Raw genomic sequence first — 24,170 nt, 5'->3', positions numbered from 1 at the left:
CACTCATTGCCTGAGCAATGTCAGGGTGAGTGCACAGAATGGCAAACATTATGCTCCCTACGGTAGAGGCATAGGGAACGTCTTTCATGCCATCAATCTCCTCAGGAGTTTTGGGAGACATCTTCTTGGAGAGAGTGACTCCGTGCCTGAAAGGAACATTTCCTTTCTTGGAGTTTTCCATGCTATATCTCTTGACTATTTTCTCAACGTAGGCAGATTGGGATAATCCTATTATCCTTTTCGATCTATCTCTATAGAGTCGAAGACCCAGTATATAGGAGGCTTCTCCAAGATCTTTCATGGAGAATTGCTGTGAAAGCCATACTTTCACCGTAGTCAACATTCCTACATCATTCCCAATGAGTAGAATGTCATCTACATATAGAACCAAGAAGGTAACCTTATCTCCACTGTACTTTCTATAAGTACAGGGTTCATCCGGATTCTGCTCAAAGTCAAACAATTTGACGGCAGAGTCAAAACGGATGTTCCAACTTCTAGAAACTTGCTTAAATCAATAAATGGATCTATTAAGTTTGCATACCATGTTTTCCTGACCCGCAGCTATGAAGCCTTTCGACTGCTGCATATAGATATCTTTAATAAGATATCCATTCAGGAATACAGTTTTGACATCCATTTGCCAAATCTCATAATCATGGTATGCTACTACAACTACCAGGATCCTAATGGATTTAAGCATGGCCACAGGCGAAAAGGTTTCCTCATAATCGATGCCCTCTTTCTGAGTGTACCCTTTCTCCACCAGACGAGCTTTGAATGTCTCAACTCTACCATCGGGGTCCTTCTTCCTCTTGTAAATCCATTTGCAACTGATTGCTTTTACCCCGGAAGGCGGATCTACTAGAGTCCAGACTCCATTGGTATCCATTGAGTCCATCTCTGCTCTCATGGCCTCCACCCACTTCTGGGAATCTATGTCAAACATAGCTTTCGCGTAAGTCATGGGATCCTCCTCACTAGTCAAGGTTTCCACCAGGTAACTATCCTGGTCATAACCATAACGGACTGGTGGCCTGGATACCCGAGTGGATCTTTTAGGTTGGTCACTACCTGGAATTTATGGGACATCTCCCACTGCTCCTAAGCTCTCCTCATCAAGAACAATTTCCTGACGATGGGTGTCCAGGATATAATCGGTCTCCAATAACTGGGCATTTCGACTGCAGAACACTTTCTGCTCACTTGGGTCATAGAAAAGGTAACCAACAAAGCCTTTTGGGTAGCCTAAAAATAGGCAACGGCTGGTCTTGGATTCCAAACTGTCTGCACTCGTTCTTTTAACGTGTGCTGGACAACCCCAAATCTTCAAGTGTTTGACACTTGGTTTCTTTCCGGTCCAAAGTTCATATGGAGTGTTCGGAACCGATTTGGTTGGAACTCGATTCAGCACGTAAATCACAGTCTCTAATGTGTAACCCCAAAAGGATGTGGGTAACTCTGAGTGTATGAGAAGTGACCGGACCATATCCAATAAGGTCCTATTCCTCCTCTCTGAAACACCATTAAGTTGTGGTGTAGCAAGACGAGCTAATTGTGATACTATCCCATTGTCCATTAAGTAGTCCCTGAATTCATCAGAGAGATAATCGCCACCACGATCAGATCGAAGGGCTTTAATTTCTCTCCCCAATTGTTTCTCGACCTCTTGTCTAAACTCTTTGAAATTTTCAAATGATTCAAACTTGTGTCTCATTAGGTACACGTAATCATATCGTGAAAAATCATCTGTGAAGGTGATGAAATACACATGTTGATTTCGTGTCCTAACACTCAGGGGACCACATACATCAGTATGTATTAGGTCAAGTGTGCCTGTAAATCTTTCAGGCTTACCGTTAAATGGCCGTTTCGTCATCTTGCATTGTAGGCAAGGCTCACAGGTGGGAAGATCTTTTATAGTTAGAAAATCCAAAGGACCATCCTTTACCAACCTTGTGATTCAGTCAACACCGATGTGGCCAAGTCGGTAATGCCACAGACACATGGGTTTAACTATATCACGGGCTCTCTTCTTGGGGATTTCAGCTGACGTAGTTTCGGTTATGTTAGTTTCTAGGGAATGATGTAGAACATAGAGACCGTTCTGTAGTTCCCCGTATGCGATGAATCTGTTATTTCTTTTAATAGTAATCGTATTACTAAAGAAGATAGAATAACCATCTGCACACAGTTTTGAAATAGAAATCAAATTTATTCTCAAGTTTTGTACATAATGACAATCTTTTAGTACAACTTTTCCTTCTCTAAAAATTAACTCCACAGTTCCTATTGCCACGGCTGCAACAGTTCCAGTAGTCCCCAAGTAGAGAGTGACTTCTCCTTCACTCAGCCTTCTACTTACCTTGAACCCCTGCAGTGAGTTACACATAGGAGTTGAAGCCCCGGAGTCAATACACCAGGACGCAGAAGCTACTAATAAATTGGTTTCTATAACACAAGTTTTGAAATTACCTTTCTTGGATTCCACGTAGGCAGGACAATTCCTCTTCCAATGGCCGGTCTTTTTGAAGAAGTGACAGGCATCTGATGCTTTGTCTTTCTTCTACTTCTTACCCTTAGTGGCTTTCTTCTGAGGCTTATTTGCCTTCCTCTTTCTCTTGCCTGTTTTGCTAGCTTCAACAAACATAGCTACAGGCCCATCCTTTTTAATCAGTTCTTCAGCTCTTTGCAACATATTGCTGAGCTCTTGCAAGCTGATATTCAGTTTGTTCATGTTATAGTTCATGAAGAACGGATTAAAGGAAGGAGGCAAAGAGTTAAGGATAGCATCTATCTGGGTTGCGAGGTCCAGCCCGGATCCAAGAGCCTCTAATTCGTTGATGTAACCCATCATCCGAAGACAATGGTCGTGAACTTGTTGGCCCTTGGACATTTGAGTGGTCATGAACTGTTTCAAGACCTTTTGTCGAGTAGAACGATTCTGCTCTTCATACATCGTACTCAGGCTGTCCAATATGTCCTTGGCAAGTTCGATCTGATCGAACTGCCTCTGTATTGGGTTGTCCAAAGAGGCGATGATGTAACACCGGGCTAGGGAGCTTTTCTCCTCCCATTCCTGATAGTCTCTCCTTCAGGCCTCAGAAGCCCTATCACTCGGACGCTCCGGGGCAGGATTGTTTGCCACTTTGTCTAGCTTTTCTAATGCTAGGACCAGCATAAGGTTCCTGTACCAGTCGGCGTAGTTTGGGCCCTTAAGCTTGTTGTCATCAAGAAGCTTTGCAAAAGATCTGTTTGCCATTTTCTGATAAAAAAGCAAACATCAGTCCACAACCTAATTTGATTCATGTTCATTTCATAAATATGGATTTTAATCTACGATCCATTTCCATTTATTCATCTTTGAGATTTCCCTCCTTTCTCAGTGACGGAGACTACGGGTTGTCTCTGGAAATGTGGGAAATCACATAGGGTGCATGGAGCCAACTGTTTCAACTGCATAACCCCACCACCTTCTTGTGAAGGATCATATCCACTCATCCTATGAGTTTTCCGTTTGGCCTCTGTCAGACAAGGTTCAAAGTCGTTTTCAGGTAAACCTTTCTGTCCAGTGAGTGCTTACCCATCATATTCGTGAACGCCAAGGTACCGTGAGAGAGTTCCCATTTTCTGGTGAAGCCTCTCCCACATTGGTTTATGACGCCTCTATCATCTTATGAAACACTCAGACAAGCCCAACAGCAAATGGATAGCCCATTTTCTGGTGTGTTTCCTCATTACTGAAGGACCCATCCTCATGCTAATGATGGAAGGCCTTTAGAAAGTTCATCATATGAATCTCCCTATCACTTGCACTCATATTAGCAGGAGGGAACAAATAATTACGTCCTAGTTTGATTTAGGTCAAACCAAAGTGTCTCCCACTGACTTTCATAAAGCCAGATTTCGGTGAGCCTTAAATCGGTTAGGGTTCCGCACATAACTTCTCAATGAGGTGTGGGGCCCACCACTGAGGGAGGTTATCCAATGACCAAAAGGGACACCATGGCAATGATGTGCATTCAGCCATGGTGTGCGCTAGAGCCACTGTCGAATGAGCATGGGCCAAGTACTTATGGCCCATGTACGCAGTACATCACACATCCATACATTTCATGTAGGGATAAATTGATCCAAACAATTAATTATCTGTAAGGCCCATTGGAAGCCCGTTAAAAAATCCATAATATTAACCATTAATATTATCCAGGTATATAGGCTGAATTAGGGTTACCCAGTTCGGCCCATATAGCTTTATCCTTTAAAGTGGGCTTTTGTAGTTTTAACTATTTAAAACTGGGCCTTTACAGGTTGGGCCGAATTAACCATTTAATTAAATATCAATCCTCAGGCCCATTAGGGGGAAATTAGGGCTGACTTTCAGCCTTGAATAAACCCTAGATTTGGTCCAAACAATTTGAACCAATCTTGGTTCGAAGGGGTCTAGGGTTTGATTTTTAATTAAATACTTAATTCAAGAAAATAATCTGAAATTAAATAACTGATAAAAGAAAAACAAAAAATAGTTAATCAGGGCTGTTCGCACACTCCATCCTACAAAACAGAGGTTAGATCACAGATTTGAAGTTTCTCAAACTGCAAATCGCAGATAGCGAATCTCCCATCTGTGAAATCTCCTTCTCTGCGCCGCCATCTTCGATCCAAAATTAAAATAAATAGAAATCCTTTTTCTATTAATTATTACATCAGATCAAATGCCTATACATTGAGTCTAAAAATAAAAAAATATATATTTACAGACCAAATGTAATAAATAAATTCAATAAACTGCAAATCTTGCAGTTCTCCCTGCGCAAACCAAGAGTTCGATCTCCTCTTGTATGAACAGCCCATAAATCAAGAAAATTATAAAGAACTATTCTAACAAATAATTAGATTTATTTAAAATTAATTTCAGATTATTTACCCATTTGTTTTGGGAACAAATTTCAAAAAACCCATATCTGCGCAAATTGGGTAGAACGCCTTCTCCCTATTTGCGCAGGTTCATATCTGAAACAGAATGGTTCAAGATTTGAACCATGGCTCTGATACCACAGAAGGGATAGGAAATCCATCATATGGACATCCAAGATTGCAAAATAAAGGGGGCGAATTTAAAAAATTTTTCTTTCCCTTCAAGTGGGAATCGAATTCCCTATTTAGAAAATTTTATTTTCAATGATCATTCTTGAACCATAAACTGAACCAGGTCTGAACCAAAAGGAGGAGAGAGAGATAATACCTTATACAAGTAAACAATATCTCTCAATGGAGGTGTTCACGCCCAAGGTAGAAACCAAAATCTGCTCCCACTGAAGATGGCGCAAGGCAAGGTGGAGCAGAATCAGCAGTGTCCTTCCTAAGAACTTGATTCTTCCCAAGAATCACCTAGACTGCTTGTGAATACAACTCCTACCAATCTTTTCTCCAAAAGATTGGAATCAAGATCCAATCTTGATTTCTCCCAAGGAATGGAGATCAAATAGCAATAGGCGGCGGTTGCAGGAAGGAGGCGGCTAGAGAATATTTGCAGGGTGCAGAATTCTCTCTATTGTGATCTCAGCTCTGAAGACAAGACTTGAGTCAGTTGGATGTTGTGTATGTCTAAAGGCTGCCGCCCCTTCTTCCTTTTATAGACTTAAAGGGATCAGCTCCTAATCCCATTAGGAGTTGCTAACCCAAATCACATATGGATTAGAAGTCCCTTTAAGATAAGGGATAATCCTTATCTTATATGCAGAATAGATCAGCCAGCTCCTAATCTAATTAGGAAGTTTCCAAATCTAAATCTCATTTAGATCTTGGACTCTCTAAGTGGATAGGGTGTGGGCCCAATCCTATCAGCTGATCTTATCTCAGAATTCGCCCCTTAAAGACTAATCAAATTAGCCCAGTTCGAAATGGGCTTAAGGCTCATTTAGGGTTATGTATTCATTAAGCCTTCCAAACTGCTGCCCAGTTAGGCTTCCTTGTATGACGTGGGACCCAAACATTGATTTACACATTAGCCACATGGGTTCAGCCCAGCCTTTGTTACAAGGCCTAGCCGAATACACTGTTATGGACAGTGCACCCCCTGAAACCCATCATATGGGCTCTATGGGCCCAACACTTACCCTAAGTGGTCCCTGGGCCAAGCCACCTTGTAACACCCAGGGACTGTGGGCAAATGCAAGATTAGCCCATCAGGTATTATCCTCAATGGCCTTACACTTAACCTCTCAACCCATAATGATCATACACTACTCGACAGGGACCACTTAGGGTAAGTGTTGGGCCCATAGAGCCCATATGATGGGTTTCAGGGGGTGCACTGTCCATAACAGTGAATTCGGCCAGGCCTTGTAACAGAGGCTGGGTTGAACCCATGTGGCTGATGTGTAGATCAATGTTTGGGTCCCACACCTTACAAGGATACCCAACTGGGTAGCAGTTTGGAGGAAAGTGAGCATATGGACTTAATGGGCCTAAAGCCCAATTCAAACTGGTTTAATATGATTAATTAAAGAGGGGCAATTCTGAGATTTAGATCAGCAGATAGGATAGGGAGTTATCCCTATCCACTCAGAGAGTCCAAATCCAAATAAAGATTTGGATAGGGAAACTCCTAATGAGATTAGGAGGGTTGATCTTTATCTACAAATAAGATAAGGGATTATCCTTATCTATTAAAGAGAGTCCTGATCCAAATACCAGATTTGGATTAGGAAACTCCTAATGGGATTAGGAGAAGCTCTCTTTAAGGCTATAAATAGAGGAGGAGGGCAAACCCCAATTCATCCAATCAGATTACTGATACAAGAGAAAAGACAACTGCAGTTAGACAGACGCCATCTTCTGCTCTTGCCTTCTCCTATTTCTGTCACCATAGCCAGTTCGATCTCCACCTATAGGAGCGATCAAGAAAGGTTCTTGATATCAATTTTTGGTGAAAAACTGATATAAAGTTGTGCTTACTCACCCTCCATCGAATTCTTACTGAAGAGTTTGGTTCTTGCGGAAGAACCACCTGCTGATTCTGCTCCACCCTACGCTGTGTCATTTTCAGTGGGAGCAGTTTTTGGCATTTTCCTTGGGCGTAAACACCTTCATTGGGAGTTACTGCTACTCCATATCTAGTATATCTCTCTCCTACCTTTTGGTTTTAGATCTGGTCTAGTTTAGGGTTCAAGATTGAACATCGAAAATGTAGTTTTCTAAAATAGGGAATGTGATTCCCACATAGGAGAGAGAAATTTTTGAAATTTCACCCAACCTACCTCCAGGGTTCGGCCATCCATATGATGGATCTCTCATCCCTTCAATACCTGATATGAAGTAACAATAAACTCCAATGAAGGTGTTCACACCCAAGGAAAGATCCAAAGACAGCTTCTACCGAAGATGACACGGTGCACGGTGAAGCAGAATCAACAGGATGGTTCTTCAGCAAGAATCTGATGGAGGGCTGGTGAGGACGACTTCAGATTACCTTTTCTACCAAAAGGTAATATCAAGAACCCTTCTTGATCACTCTCATAGGTGGAGATCAAAGTGGTATGGCGGCAGGAGCAGGATAGAGAAAGAGCAGAAGATAGAAGCAGTCAAATTGTATGTTGTCTTCTCTCTTAAAATAGTAGACTGTTGGATGAAGTGGAGATTCACCCTACTCTTCTATTTATAGTCGTAAAGAGAGGTTCTCCTAATCCCATTAGAAGCTTCCTAATCCAAATCTTGTATTTGGATCTAGACTCTCTTTAAGATATAAGGATAATCTCTTATCTTATCTACAGATAAAGATCAGCCCTACTAATCTAATTAAGAGTTTCCTAATCCAAATCTTTATTTGGATCTGGACTATCAGAGTGGATAGGGATAATCCCTTATCCTATCTGCTAATCTAAATCTCAGAACCACCCTTATATAATTAATCTCAATGAACCAGTTTGAATTGGGCTTTTAGCCCATTAAGTCCATCTACTCACTTACCCTCCAAACTGCTGCCCAGTTGGATATCCTTATATGGTGTGGGACCCAAACATTGATCTACACATCAGCCACATGGGTTCAGCCCAGCCTTTGTTACAAGGCCTGGCCGAATTCACTGTAGGAGACAGTGAACCCCTTAGTCCATCACCATGGGCTCTTAATGGGCCCAACATTTACACTAAATGGTCCTTGGGTCAAGCCACCTTATAAAAACCCAAGGACTATGGGCAGATGCAACCCATCGGGTATTACCCTCAATTGTCTTATACTTAAACTCTCAGCCCATAATGATCAAACACTGCCCGACAAGAGAGGACCTCTCCCTCAGCTGCAAGGTACAGTGCTACACTCTCTACTCACATGGATCCTGGGAATTAAAACATTTTACAAACATTCTGAAACTAAAATATATATGTATATCTCTATATAAATATATTTTGCAAAAAATATTTCAACGGTTGAAATCGACTACCAGCAGTTTTTGGTTTCCATCAAAGAAAGTGCATCCCCGATCATTCACTTTGTCCGACAAAGGGTCTGATCTTGTCACTATGATCACCCACTCAGATGAATTCTCAAACTGTCCCAACATACCTAGGTTTTTATCCCCTCTAAGGATCTCACTGATTGGCATATCAAAGACAGACCAATCCAACACCTAGTGAAGTATCATAATCGAGTTTAGGGGTCAGGTATAACAATCCAGTTTTGCCCATCTATCTCCAAGGTCCAGAGCAATACTGGAATTCTGGTCCAGTTCAGGGTTTCAAGAAAACTCACACTACATGTACCTCAGGTCTCACCCTAGCAACTAAGACAAGTCACCCCAACCAACTTGGCGGCACATCAGTGTCAGCCTTGGCAGGATAAATCTCCCAAGATCTATCCAACAGTTGTGAAGATTCTAAACTAACACGAGTCTCATATGTGTCCAGTTTAAGGGTAATACACAGAAACACACCATAATAACATGAATCAAATATGTATTTTATTCATTTACATTAAATGTCATAATGTACACCATTCTAATTGGAGCTAAGGGCATACACTGTTTAACACCTTGGATGTAAACACCTTCATTGGGAGTTACTGCTACTTCGTATCAGGTATATCCCTCTCCTCTCTTTTGGTTTTAGATCTGGTCCAGTTTTGGTTTCAAGGATGATCATTGAAAATGCAATTTTCTAAAAGTGGGAATGTGATCCCCAAATGAGAGAGAGAGAGAAATTTTTAAATTTTCGCCCAACCTTCCTATAAGGTTCGGCCATCCATATGTTGGATCTCTCATCCCTTCACATGCAATGACCAATACTTTATTACAAACATTACGACATTGAACAACTTCATCCTATGAGCATGTTAGTCGCCCACTCATTAAAGCACACAATCTGAGTTAGCCCACTCTCATCTAACAATATCTCAATGCAGCATAGTAACACCACATAACCGCCATAATGCAATGTGATAAAGCCTACGATGCCCGTGCCAATACTTAACCACGATAAGGTGATGGGTTGTCGAAGCCCTAAAAATTAGTACTAGTCCCACAACAAAATATTTGTAGTAAAAGTAGTACTAGGTCGAATCCCACAGGGAGCTAATAGTAATCTCTCAGCCGAATGAATATTATCATTGAATTGGAAAATTAAATAACTGAAATTAAAAGAACAAGAAAGCAATAGCAAATTCAACTAACAAGAAGTAATCAATCTTACCGAATTCTGGTTCAAGGGTTCAGTTTAGTCAATTGGCCATCGATCATAGGTAGACTTCGGTGGTCTTGCAATTCAAGCATTTAACCTTAGATTTATTAGGATAGCTATAATAAACCTTGTGTTTTCCTAAATCAGCTAACCAAACCCAGCATTCGATCAACACTTATCACTGATCGACTGGGTACGATAGCGTTCCATGTCAACTAGTGATAGCATTAAGCTTTGTGAAAACAGTTAAACCAAAATAACAATAATTGAGATAGCTGCAACTATTGAATTCTGTTCCATCGATTCCCTTTAGGTTAAAACATATCAATACATTGGTCCAAGGCTGTCATGAACAATTGACCCAGAAAGATATTAACCTAATTGCTATTTGTATCATTATTCATGACAATTATAGATCACTGAACTATGGATAGCAGTAGGAAAATTAACATTAATTAATTTGTCAGACTAATTAACATTAACATCCAATACAAACATGCACAAGAACCAATGAATACTTGAATTAAAAGCAAGATCTTAAATTAAATACAGAACCTCACAATGGCACAATCGAACCTCCTCCCTTGAACCTGAAACTCTCCATGTTCTACTTCTCAGTGGCCGAACTGCTCTCTTGATAGCTTGAGTTGCTTGATGATCTCTTGGATCCTTGGATTGAGTGATGCTAGAGCTGGTCCCCCCCCCCCCCCCCCTTTATATAGCTATAGGGGGAGGGGCTCTCTCCAACTCCTTCTAGGAGATTAACATCAAATTAGAAAGTCCTGATCTGTTTTGAACTTAATCATATCCTATCTCTTATCTAGTGATCTAATCCAACCTTCTTATCTTTATAGGATTATATTCAAGAATTTAAATCTAATAAGACTCTCTTTCTGGAGGTTACATTCGAAATTGAGACTTTAAGCTCTTAAGTTCGAGTTGGGCTGTTTTAAAACTTGGGTTGCTACAAGGCTCTTCTGCGAGTTGGGCTTCAGCTGTGAAATGGGTCTGACTGCGAACTTGCTCCAACTTCGGGCTCAGTTTCATATTCAATGTGGACCAATCTTATCAAAACCCAAAACATAAAAGTTGTGGGCCTTTCTTTTATATTTTTGATGCCTCTTGAATTGTCCAATTCGGAGTCCGGAATTGATAATTATGCCCAGATTACTGACTTATGCAAAATCATCCGAATTGCGTTGTTTTTTTCCAATTGCCTTTTTTTCCGTGAATCAAAATACAAGAGTAATGAGTCCATTTAAATGCTAAATTGATGTAAAAGATTGAATATTACGAGAATACTTTTTAGTCTCATCATTTAAGGATAAATATATAATTTATAAACCAACGCACAACTTTAACAAAATTCTCCACGGTTTCCCCTAGTGACATCCAACACACCTGCACAGAATCCCAAATCATGAGATACACGCGATTTCCTTATTCTCCATTCCACATATGAGGTTACTAAATTGCGATTAACGGTGAAAGGAATAATGAAAAGTTTTCTTTCTTATCTTCCTCTTTTCAAAGCATTATCTCAAATCCGTATTAAGCTCGAATTATTTTTGCGGAAAACAAACCTGCCTCCGCAACGAAAAGAGACTACTACATAAAAAAATGAAGAAACAAGAAATTGAACCACCAATTATATCAAAACTAAAATTGCAATATCAGAATTATCACACATTCCCATTACAGGAGACCCCTGAATGATCCATTACAATTCAGGAACTTTTTTTAGTTACACCCGGTATAAACAATGATCACTTAGCCCACTCTTCCCGCATCGCAACAATGGTCTCTAACACCTAGCCAATCTCTTTAAATTTCTTCAAACCCTCTAGCTCTGCCTCATATTCCACGTGGATCTTCTTCTGCCTGGCACATTCCTCCATGAGACCCTCGAGCTTACCCGCGATTTTGGCAAAGCTTTCCTCGACCACCTTCTGGCAAAGACAGATATCCCTCATCGAACGAAACAAGTCTGACTGCGTTATGTCACAACCAGTCTTCCAGAAAGCATGGGCTAGCATCACGACACGTTTTTCAATCTATGTCATGAAGAAGACCATTGACGAAAAACCCCAACAAGCTTCTAACCAGCAAGCAAATTGAGACCACGATAACTCCTCCGTTGGGTGGGTCATCACATGGCTAATTAACGTGGCGATGGTGTTCCATTCAAGACCCACAACCTCGGGATGCAGGTTTCCCTCTGGCAACCACCTAACATGTATGGTGGCTAAAGAAAACTTAGCCACTGTATAGAACGCCTTTGTAATCACCCTGAACCAAAATCGGATCGACAACAGGTAAGTGCAGAGATAGTATATCGTGATTATCACAATACTCCAAGAGCTCCCTCCATATCTAGATCAACTCCTCATCGTATGTTAACACCTCAGGAGGAAAGACAATCCTAGGCTCTGTGTCCCCATCCCCTGAATGGCGCTCCAAGTCAACCATGACCTTAGGCTCAACAGAGTCATTAACCTCAGGCCCCGTGTCAGCGTCTCCAGACTGGTTGTTCATGTCTCCAGCAGCAACATCCTCACCGACCCTCGAACCAGGACGACTGGGGTGCTGTATTGAGCGTAACTCCTCCGTCAAACGCTTAAAAAAGGGCATATCTAGCTCGCCAAGAGGATACATAGTGGAAAGTGCCTGCGCTAAAGTTAGATACAAATGGTCAGTCACAATGGGTGTGGTTACACGCAGGCCAATAAAGTAGCCAACAAAGGACAAATAACACCTACCTCTCGAACCGACTGACTAACCCTCGAAACATCCTCATTGAGCCGAGCCTCATCGCAATCCACCAACTTCAAAACAAAAGACTGTTCAACTGTTAGTCACACGCTAAGTTACTCACCAAATCTACCTTATCAGGGGAGTTAACAAGGACTCCCGCTGACTGATCCGAAGGAACCACTGGAACCTTCGTGTCAGCGCCATCACTCTTCGTAGACTGCAACGATGAAAAGCGAACAGTGTTAGCTCAGTTTCATCGCAATAACATAATCTCGAAAGAAAAATAGAGCGTGATAGTAGGAGTCACATACCGAATCATCATCCCCAGAACCCTATTTTGGCCAAGGAGGGGCCATCCTCTTCATACGCCTGCTCAAAAATCTAATATAGGTAATCTTACTAGTAGACGTTGTCACTACCATTTGCACTGGCCCCACCACCAACAAAGCTTCCCCTTCTGGAGGAGGTACCAGAGACTCCCGATCAACCTCCATTTGACACTCTTGGGCCCGCAATGAAGTCTCGCCTGAGCCAACAAAATGTGCCACAAACCTTGGCGGATTAAAATGAGGCGCCCTCGCCATCCTTCCCCTCCTTACAATAGGAGGGTGAACACACTCTTCCTCCCCCAAAACAAGTCCTTCTATGCCATGCTTAGCACTCTTCTTGCCTGGTGAGTGCGACGAAGTGGGAGACGGTTTCCTGCCCAAGTTAGCAGCGTGACCCTCCAGGGGTGCCGACACATGACGGAGGTGGGGGTTCACCTAAATTAGCTCCTGAAAACCTCCATACAGAATACAAAGGTATGCCAGCCGAACAAACTGGCACCCTTGAACCTTGAAATAACCTAACATGGGGAGGCTTGATATGCTAGGAAAGGCGAGCTCATGGCACCGGGTTCAGAAAACATCCTCCCCTGAAGCCCTTGAAAACTGAGTACAAATATCATCATACCTGAATCGGCGCAACACCCGATCAGGACAGTACACAACCAATTGTGTTTCGTCGATGCGATCAAGATAGGCCACAACACCAGGCCTAACCACCAACCGCGCCATACCAGCAGAAGCACTCCTGACATCCACAACCTAATGCTGGTCACCACCCTCTAGAATAGACATGCCAATATAGAATGGCATAGCATATGGAACAGCCCGAACATAGGGCCACCAGGTAAAACCGTCGAGCGAAGCAAGTCTCACATCGATGCCACTCATCTTGAAGTCCTTGTGCCTATCAACCCACAACCAACGCTTCCTGTGGAAAACATCAAACACCTTCTCCTCGAATGCATCCCCTACCAATGTCGCCATAGCAACGCGCATAGGAGTAATCTCAAGAGGGGTGACACTAAGATGAAATGCTCGCACAAATAGTGTTTGCAGTTGGGATCCATCATCTGCTGAGTATCGTCCAACTGCTCATACAAGTACCCCAAAAACATAGATGTCAGAGGTAACTGGTGACCACTAGCAGCCAAAATGGCAAGGGGGACCAGAACAATGCGTAACCCATAATGAGGAAGACCCGGGAAAAGAAACCAGGAGGCCACATATAAAATATGGGCGGCGAGGTGGCATTGACTATCCGGTCCATGAACCATCACGTCCCTCCCACCACAGCATTCAAACCAGTTCTCCATCCAGTGTTCCAGCGGCATTTTCTCGCAAGAAGTGGTCTTGTCTATTCAGGTCTTGAACGACACGACTTTCGCAAGAATCTGGTCACAGATCTCCCTAAGATCATGAGGGATAGTCTCAATATGTTGGAGATGGTTAGTGGACACAAAATCCCCAACAAGCAACGCCAGTAATGCAGCCACGTCCTCCACTGTGACTGTAAACTCCCCGAGTGCCAACAAAAGTATGTGCACGGTAGCACCAGCGCTCCAAGAGGGGTTTCACATACTTTACACCTTCCCGACCCCCCAGCCCAATATAACAATCCACGAAACGAGGAAGACAGACATCCTATAGCATCCTACAGTACATAAAGTTTTTCGGAACAAAGCGCGTCCAAGCACTATAGCTGGTCGGGGACTTCGAGCTATTAATCCTTGGCTCTTGGCACTTGTAGGACACAGACGGATCTGAGTGACCTCAAAGACACATCAACTCAGTGGCATTGATGACATTGAATGAACAACCTTCACCCCTATACACCAGCATCGGGGGCTAAAACCCCTTTCCCCCATCAGCCACTACAGCCGACTCCCTCTCCACCAGAAGTTCGGCGGTATCGACTTCCCTAACAAAATCAAGAAAGGGACATTCAACCCTTTTTTTCACCTTCTAAACGGTTTTCTTGCCCACTCTTTGCTGATGAGGAGCCATTATAGGAACGGCGCCGAGCAATAATTCAAAATACACCCAAAGCAATAAAGACACAGATACAAGAGCAACCAAAATATAGGCTCGACGCATTGTGCCCTATGCCAGCCCTTATAGGCAGGTGAAACAAACTTAGAATACTAAACGGCGTTGGAAAAGACGAGCAGACACCAACACGAGCCCTATTAGAGGAAGAGCAATCGGAAGATATTTACCAATATACCCCCTAAAGGCGGGATAGAATGGCGCATTAATTTGAACACAGTGCCACGTCAGCAACCATCACTTTAAAATACCAGCCAGCAAATCATGTCAAACACGCGACATTTATTTCGGTAAGACAAACGGGAAATATAATCATAACTGTCGCGCAGTCACCACCCAACACCCCTTTTGAACTCTACCAACAACAAAAGACAAAGGCAGATGAATCACTCGCCACCAATTAACACCATGCACCACATGCAAACCCCTTTGTTGCCAAGATAGCAATGCATTCACCCACCAAGTGGGTTATGCCCCTCCAAGTGGACTGTAGAGGGATTACGCCCCACCAGGATAGCAATGCATTAACCTCTTACTACCCCCCCTTCTACCTATGGTTAGGGGGCTGCAATCCAAAAACAACACATGAACCGACCATAGCCAAAAGGCTAGGACACACTGCAATCTCAGAGGCCACGTTGCCACCCCATCCCTGTCACTGGTCAGGGGGATGAAACATGAGAACTTTGCACCAGCTAGCTAGGATAGAGAACCTCATATTGTAATTCTTAGCGTCTTTGGCTAAATTCTTTCTCGTCACTAGTTAGGGGGGCTGATACACACAAACAGGGCATAACACTGACCATTGACAGGAAATAAATTACCAAAAGTCAGGGGGGATAAAAGCCACAAAGCGAAAGACCTCACCACTGCAAACACAAAGTATGCAAGATCTGTACAAAGTTACAGAACAGGAAAATCCCTAGACCCAGCGCTGCAAAACCTGAAGATGAGATAACAAGGTGCTTATCGATAAGCTCTCACTTACAGATAAGCAGGGGGCGAATGTAGGAGTACAGTGATCGCTCAGACCCTCGAAGAACATCAATCATCAAAAACCAACACCACAAAGTTTCATACGAGCAACCCACAGTCAACCTTCATGTTGTGATGAACCCGCAACACACCACAAACCCTGCGATGAACTCACAACACATCACAAAACCATGATAAACCTGCGGTTCACGGGCCTATTTGACACCCGAACCAAAGGAAAACACAACCAAGCCCATCCAAGGGGCCCAAGCCCACTCGAACATGCGATGAACCCACGCCCGCCAAAGCATGCAATAAACCCATGGCTTACAAGCCCACTCGTGACCCAGATCAAGAGAAACCCGAGCCGAGCCCATGGTGAGGCCCACGTGTGCCCGAAGACACGTGGAACCTACAACAGCAAAAGATGTAGCAAGACGCCACATGGAGTCAACAAGAATCCACCAATCAAGCAGTGACGTCATTAATGCCATGTCAATTAAGTTAAACCACTCAAGAGGTAGTAGCACACGTGAGTAATGAGGAATCTTGAGATGAAGGAAAGCCGATCCTTGGGAGAATCCTCATGAGACACGTGGCAAAACCCCAATGGTGCACTTAATGATTGACAGTAAATCCAATATTCCCTTTCCTGATAGGAGACAAGCATCTTTATCTCCTACCTTTTAGGATCTCGGGATCTCCCCCCCATAAATAGAGATCCCCCTTGTATTGAAATTCATTCGATTCTCAGCATTTGGCATCCAACACTCAAGCACTCTCTCTCACTTTGATCCCTTGCCTCAACACCCTTAGCCCCAAAGAGCCTATTCCCCTACGCACCGGCCTCTCTTTGTCTTTCAAAGAGACCACTTACACCCAAGCCTTGCCCCACCTACACATAGGAGTCTACACCACTACATTTATTTCTTCTCTTCGATCTGAAGTTGGAGACATCAGATCTACTTGAAACTCCAAATCCAGTGTTGCTCAGAGGAGTCCTGTGACCTCCTTTAGCCTAGTTATAATTGGATTGGTTCAAGAAGTGTTTTATTCTTCTATTGGTTTGGCATATTATGGAAATTTCCTTTTTCAGACATCTGTGTGAAAGGTACCTTCCTATCATCATCTCTTCTTTTAATTCTAATATTAGTCTTGGAAATCAGCCCCTTTTTATGCTAATGGCTTTAGAAAGAATGGATGTCCTTCCCATCAAATTTAATGAATCAAACTATGCCTTGTGGAAGTTTAACTTTTAATTTCATATTGAGGCAAAGGGTCTTTGAGGCTATTTATATGGAACTACACCTAAACCTGATGACTAAAACATTAAGGCTTTAAATTAGTAGAAGGTATATCCACAATCAAACCTCTCCAAGCAATATCAAATAAAAGTTAACATATTTTCATACCATCAAGGTGAGAGAAAAGTCTAAGAATATTAGGTTGAGTTCATTAATCTTTCGACTAAATACGAGCTTGTGCACATGGGTGAAAACCCTTTAGACCGTTGTGTGAAGTTTATGGAATCACTTTTTGACAGAAGGAAATTCATGTATTTCTTAATGCATCTCAGACTTGAATTTGAAGTTGTTAGGTCTAATATTCTCACTGGAGAGACCCTTCCAAATCTAGATACTATTCTTGGGGAGATCTTGAGAGAAGAAATTAGGCTGGTCATACAGACTACCATTGATGGTAGAAAAGATCCTAACATAGACATTGTTTTTTTTATGATGAAATCTAAGGGAAAGAAGGATTTCTCCCGAATTTAGTGCTATGAACGCAAAGAGAATATCCCACTCGACCACCAAAAGGGAATAAGTCTAACTAGAAGAAAGGGTCTTATAAAGCTTATCAGAAATCCATAGAGAATTTTGATGCCCCATTTACCATTACTTCAATGGCTTCATGGAATGATACTTCCAGTGGTATTTCTGAAGAACGAATTTGGCAACTCATGTCTTCAGCTATCTCTTCTGCTTTCTTAGCTATTGGCTTGTCTGGTAAGTCCACTACCTTCCACCCTTTATCAAACCACCTTTGAATCATAGATTCTATTGCCTCTAATTACATGATAGGGGCCTCTGTTGGTTAGTCTTCTAAACCCCATCTTTCTAATAGATATATTATCACTATAAATGGTGCAAAACTAGATATACTTGACTATAATGATTTACACTTATCTACTTCTAAGTCCTCTTACTTTCACATACCCAAACTTTATTTGTGCCCAAATTAACCACTAATTTGATTTATGTTGGTCAACTTGTGGAAGATGGTAGCATTGTCTTGTTTTCTTCTAATGGTTGTTTGATATAGGACCAACAAACTAGGGAGGTGAAGAGGAAGGGGCGTAGACTGGGTCGACTATTTGCTCTAGAGTTTGGAAAGAAAAAAGTTGATTCTACTTCTACTTCTAGTTTACATTCTACTACATTTAGTTTTGAATCATTTAATTGTAATAATGATTGGAAGTTGTGGAATAAACACCTCAGTCATCCTTCTTCTAAGTAAATTAATTATTTGTTTGCTTCTAGTGGTTTACCAAGTCCTACTGCTTATTTTAAGAATGTTAATAAATCTTGCATTGCTTGTGTTTTGAGCAAATGTCATATTTTACCCTTTCCTTCACATTTAGAGCATGCAATAGTTCCTTTTTATTTAAAACATAGTGATGTTTGGTCGTCTCCAGTTACTTCTAGATTGGGATACAAGTATTTTGTGACTTCCATTAATAATTACACTCGCTTTACTTGGATTTACAAAGAAATTTGAAAATTACCTTATATTCAAATTATTCCAAGCTTATGTTGCTACCCAATTTAAGAGCAAAATATGTGTTCTATGATGGGGGTGAGTACTTTGATGGGGATTTTTAGACCAACTTGAAACAATAGGGAATCCAATCCTAAAAATCATATCATGGTCTAATCAACAAAATGGAATAGCAAAAAGAAAGAATAGACACATCTTGAGTGTAGTTCAGACCCTCTTGCAAAATTCTCATGTTCCTTTTTGGTTTTGGGTGGAAACATCTAACACTAATGTGTATCTAATAAATCTTCTTCTATCATTTGTTCTAAACAATACTTCTCCTCTCCAATCCCTTTTCACAAATTTCCGAACCTATCCTTGCTCAAAGTATTTGGTTGTGTTTGCTTTGTCCACCTTCCACCCCATGAACACACCAAGTTGACTGCATAGGCAGATTTATGTGCATTTATGGGTTATAGTCCTACTCACAAGGGATTTCTCGCAAAGTCATATTTCTTGAGCTTATGTCTTTCTTTGAGCATATTGTTAAATTTCCTATTCATTCTGTTTCTTTGTTAAACAACTCTGATTCTACAGATCCTCCAAATGCTCCAACATCAACTATGTAGCAACTTCAGACTTACTTCAGAAAACAACGGTTTACATTAGCTTCTATGACCCTTCCATCTTCTTTGACATCAAACGTCGATCCAATTACTCCATCTATTCATGTAAGTTCTTCTGGCACTCCACTTGAACCAATTGCACCCACTTTGCATTGTTCCTCTAGAATTTCCCGTCCTCCTGACTACTATGGTTATTCTGTAGACCATAGTTTCTTTTCTGTTGCCTTATCCACCACAGATATTCCTAAGACTTATCAATAGGCAATAGCAATTCCACATTGGAAAGATATCATAGACTATGAGATCCAAGCCCTTCTTGAGAATGACACTCGGGGTTTGGTTAAAGCTCCTCTTGAAACCTCTCTCATTGGGAACCACTGGGTTTAGTCGGTAAAGTTGAAGTCAGATGGAAGTCTAGATAGGTATAAGGCTAGACTTTATTTTCAAGGCTATAAACTGAAATATGGGATACACTATGAGGAGACATTTGCTCCTGTGGAAAAAATGACTACTGTTAGACTTCTATTAGCCATCTCTATAGCTAAAGAATAGACAATTCATCAAATGGATGTAAATAATGCATTCCTACATAGGGAATTGAAGGAAATTGTTTACATGAAGCCACCTCCTAGATATGGTACAGATCTACAGCTTGTTTGTCATCTCAAGAAGTCTTTGTATGACCTGAAACAAGCACCGAATGCCTGGTTTGAAGGATTCAAATTTGTAATCACTAATGTTGGATTTGTGTAGAGTTCTTCAGACCATTATCTCTTCACCTTATATCAGAATCAGGGTGTAACTCTTCTTCTCCTATATGCTGATGATATAATCATTAATAGGGAATGATGTGGAAGGAATTACTATTTTAAAATGACTTCTTAGTGGCTCCTTTAAGATGAAGGATTTGGGTCCTTTAACTTACTTCTTGTGACTTGAGATCAGTTATAATTCCCATGGTTATTTTGTTAATCAGCATAAGTATGCGATGGATCTTGTCAAAATGGCTAATCTCAGTGACTCCAAGATTGTTGATACTCCCTTGGAGATTAATCTAAAACTAAGCAAGGGTGATAGCTATCCTCTTGAAGATCCTACTCTTTACCGTTAGTTGGTAGGAAACTTAATATATCTCACGATGACTCAACTGAATATATCTTATGTAGTCCAAATAGTGAGCTAGTTTGTGTCATCAACTTGACAAGCACACTTGTCCATAGTCCATCAAATTATTAGGTATTTGAGGGGAACCTTATCTCATGGCTTATACTTCTCTTCATCCATCAGCCTTATTTCCTATATAGATGTTGATTAGGCTGGTTGCCCAGATAGTCGACGATCCACTACAAACTAGTGTATTTTCCTTAGTAACTTTCTCATTTCCTAGAAGTGTAAGAAATAATCTACAGTTTCAAAATCTTCCATTGAAGTTGAATATAAAGCTATGTCCTTAGTATGAGTGAGATTATATAGCTATGAGCTCTCCTACATTACATACTACAGGAGTCACCACTATCAGTTCCTCTCTTTGCGGACAATGTCAGTGCAATCAAAATTGCTTCTAATCTTGTTTTCTATAAGCGCACAAAGCACATTAAAGTTGATTTCCACTTCATTCAGGATCTTCTTCAAGAAGGAACTATTTATCTTCCCCATGTGTCCTCTGGCCTCCAACTTGCTAATCTTCTGACGAAGGCAACGACTCGGGCATGACATATATTCATTATGGACAAACTGATGCTCATTCCTAGGCATCAGTTTGAGGTAGAGTGTAGAGATAAAGAGAGTTAGCCAAGGAGGCTATATTCTTAGGGTGTTGATATGTCCATTCGACACACCCACAAATCTGTTGTTGTCTCTTTCTTCCTCTATTTTTTTTAAACTCATATTAGACTTTAACACATATATGTATACTAGAGGTCATATAAATATATATATATATATAATACATTTTACAACTTTTGATATTCTTAAATATGGTGTTTTGATGGCAATTTCCTCAATTTTTAAAGCAAATGATTGGGGTTCAAGTCTTTTAATTTACATTTTCTTTAAGAACATGCGTAATAAATTAATAGGTACAATAAAGAGTCATTAATTAACACAAGTTAATAAGTGGACTAATGATAATTAAGCAATATATGAAAATAAGAGATTATAGGTTTGAACCTTGTTAAGCACATTTTAAACTTTCTATTAGTTAAGGACTCAAGCAATTTCATGAAACTGGGACTAGTTCACCAGTTTTCCAATTAAACCGACTGGTGAATCGATTTTCACCGATTTTTTTATTGGGATATGACCGAACCAGCCAAGGTCTGAGGTTCCAATTCAATCGATCTGACTGGTCTGTCCGATTCGACTTTCTAAACATTAGTTATAACTAAATCTTAAATGGGATTACACACTGGGAATTTTCAACACAATTCTTTTGTTATAAAGCTTCGCTTTGCGAATGCAATGTGAATGTGCTATGATCATTTACTTTAGTGGGACCTGAATTCATATACTTAGACGATGAAAAGCACATTTCGCAACTAATGGTCCTGTTAAATAAAGTGTTTTTTTTATTAAATAATAAATAAATAAATAACCAATAATCAAAGTAGTCATCAAGAAAAGAATTTGTTAACTATTAGTGATTGAAAAAAGTATGCTAAGAGTGACGAAAGATTCTTTGCCTTTTCCTTTTGCCCATGGCTTTAAACTGATCATTTCAATCCTTACATGAAATTTTAAAACCAGAGATTTCCCCATGGTTTTAACTATTATAGCTTTAAACTGATCAGATTCGAATTGGATATACGTAGATCCAAATTTGATCCATTGATTGAATAAATTGTATATACCACGATTAAATTGAACTAAAAGCAATCAGAATAGAGACTTAAAAAAAAATGAAATATATCAAGGATCAAAATTTTGTTACATATGAAACTTATTGGTCTATATGTATCGTATCAAGGCCCCTCTGATATGCCCCTATACAAGATGTTTCACGGTCTCACCTATTATAGGGGGTAGATGGGCCTTAAACCTACCCCCTGAACAAGTTTTGAAGAAAAAAGAAGAGCGAGTCAAAATACACCCCGATATGCCCCTACAAGCTTATATATCGGGCTGTATCAATATTTTGAGCCCTATATATATATATATATATATATATGGAAATATTCATATACTATCACCAAAAAGACGTGATACTGAAAGGACTAAGAATTTTATGTTTTCTCAAAAGCCTTAAAAAATGAAACTTGTTCAATTGAACATTTTATTGTTTGAGAAGGCTGTGAACTTTGAACTCCCGGGGCGTAGGTGCCATTTTATGACTTCAGCCCCATCACCCATGAATTGTATGTTTTTCATTAAATCGGATTTGTTCCTCACTAGGGCTGTTCATAAGAAGGCCCAACCTGACCAAACCAACCAACCCGGACCGACCCAACCCAAGTCGGTCGGGTTTTCATCAACACTGGTCGGTTTCGGGTTTCTTGTGTGAAAACCAAAACTGACCCGAACCGAACCAAACCAATTAGTCTTCTAGTTCGGTAGTTCCTACTTAACTAGTCTTCTAGTTCCTACTTAACTAAATTGTATCTATCTTTGTTTCTATAATCTTTTACACCAAATAGGCAACCCATTAAGCAATTACAATTAGAATTAGGTGTCCTTTTTTACTTAGATTAGAATTTAGAAAGTTTCTTAAAATATAAATATTTCAGCCGTCTTTGTTTGACTTTCTATTTTATTGATAATTTTTATTGATAGCTTTTGTCTTCTATTAGAATTATGTGTCATTTTTTACCTAAATTGTATCTATCCTAGTTTCTATAGTCTTTTACACCAAATAGGCAACCCATTAGGCAATTACAATTAAAATTAGGTGTCCTTTTTTACCTAGATTAGAATTTAGAAAGTTTCTTGAAATATAAATATTTCAGCCTTGTTTCTATAAAACAGTTTGACTTTCTATTTTATTGATAACTTTTGTCTTATTTTCTATTCTCTAACTTGGTCCGCCCCCTCAAGTCCTCAACTCAAGACATCATTTGATTTTTGAACTTGGCTCTCCCAACTCTCCCATCTTCTCAAATAAATTTCCTTCTAATTCTAGGTTTTCCTGTCCTTTTTGTACAGGAGCAAAACCGAAACCGACCCAACCTGACTCAAACCAACCGGGTCGATTTTGCCTATCAGTGAGTCGGTTTCGATTTCCACCTTAGGTAACCCGACTAGATTGATTCAGTTGGGAAAACCCCAATAAACCGACCCAACCCGACCCGTGAACAGCCCTATTCCTCACAGACATGCCTGACACCACATTGGCAGCCCTATATTAAAAACATCTTTTCATGAATGGCAAAATCAAATACAGGAGATATTCTTAATACTATGGCTGAACTCACTATAAAATTGGTATGGGAGTAAATCTGAAAATTCTGATTTAATTTTGTTTTGGATTTTACTTTATTCACGTTCATAAGGGGAGCAGTTCCGAGTTCAGCAAAGAATGCATGGTAGCGTCACAGACGTCGTCATCAATGCGATCTTATATTCGCCTTTTCCCTTTGGAAATGATATTTCTTCGATTCTTTCTAAACAACTATCACAATCTCTCTGGAATCAATTTGATCCACTATGCATAATCCGTAGAACTTTTTCTTTTTCAATCTCATATATATCTGATGTAACTACGTACGCACTTAGGTGCACTAATTCGATGTCCAAGCGGAAATCAGGGAGCAAGAATTCAACCAGCTTATAAAGACAGCATGTGTTAATTGTCACTTGTCAGACATTAATTCCAGCCGTTAATGACAAGTTGGAGCACTAAGGGTTGGAAACGTAATTGGGATTCAATTCTTTTTAGGTCTAAAATTCTCTATTGATAGTGTACGCCACGTATAGTAGAATAAGCTGGATTGAGAAAAGGGTTGTGTTTGATACAGATATTCTTGTTTCTACCTCAAACGCTTTGACATTAATTCTATTAGGATTGGAATTGCTTG

General features: G+C 40.5%; 1 long non-coding RNA gene across 1 annotated transcript; it reads right to left on the bottom strand.

Moving 5' to 3' along the window:
* Positions 1–11,312: 11,312 nt before the first annotated feature.
* Positions 11,313–13,736, bottom strand: LOC148861152 (uncharacterized). Its single transcript, XR_016094963.1, has 3 exons — positions 12,740–13,736; positions 12,434–12,645; positions 11,313–12,341 (listed from the first exon to the last, which is right to left on the bottom strand). It is a non-coding gene; the product is annotated as an uncharacterized LOC148861152 (long non-coding RNA).
* Positions 13,737–24,170: the final 10,434 nt, after the last annotated feature.

This window comes from Nelumbo lutea, chromosome 4, assembly GCF_056320005.1.
Source record: "Nelumbo lutea isolate HS-2025 chromosome 4, American lotus-T2T, whole genome shotgun sequence".
Classification (NCBI taxonomy): domain Eukaryota; kingdom Viridiplantae; phylum Streptophyta; class Magnoliopsida; order Proteales; family Nelumbonaceae; genus Nelumbo; species Nelumbo lutea.
This window is presented reverse-complemented; position numbering and strand designations above follow the sequence as displayed.